Genomic DNA, 201 nt, shown 5'->3' with positions numbered 1-201 from the left:
AGTACGAAGGTGCGAGTGATAAATATACACACACACATTATTTCCTTCGTTTGATTCGTCGGCCGATTCTACCGAAAGAGTGACTTTTGGCTTGGATCAACGTTCTTCCTGTGTTCAGCGTCCGATTCCCTGCATGAGCTACGGTGAAGAATCGCTACGACATGGTGGGTGCTTCTGCCGGTCATGCGTGGTGCCTGCTGT

At 49.8% G+C, this 201-nt stretch overlaps 1 protein-coding gene across 1 annotated transcript in view; it reads left to right on the top strand.

Annotated features, from left to right (window-relative positions):
• LOC119592057 (phosphatidylcholine:ceramide cholinephosphotransferase 1-like) overlaps nt 1–201 on the top strand; it is a 42,265-nt gene that overhangs the window by 152 nt on the left and 41,912 nt on the right. The window contains exon 1 of the mRNA XM_037940865.1: nt 1–164. This exon is cut by the window's left edge and continues 152 nt beyond it. The gene's annotated coding sequence lies outside the window, so the exon portion shown is untranslated. The remainder of the gene's footprint in view (nt 165–201) is intronic.

This window comes from Penaeus monodon, chromosome 29, assembly GCF_015228065.2.
Source record: "Penaeus monodon isolate SGIC_2016 chromosome 29, NSTDA_Pmon_1, whole genome shotgun sequence".
Taxonomy (NCBI): Eukaryota; Metazoa; Arthropoda; class Malacostraca; order Decapoda; family Penaeidae; genus Penaeus; species Penaeus monodon.
This window is presented reverse-complemented; position numbering and strand designations above follow the sequence as displayed.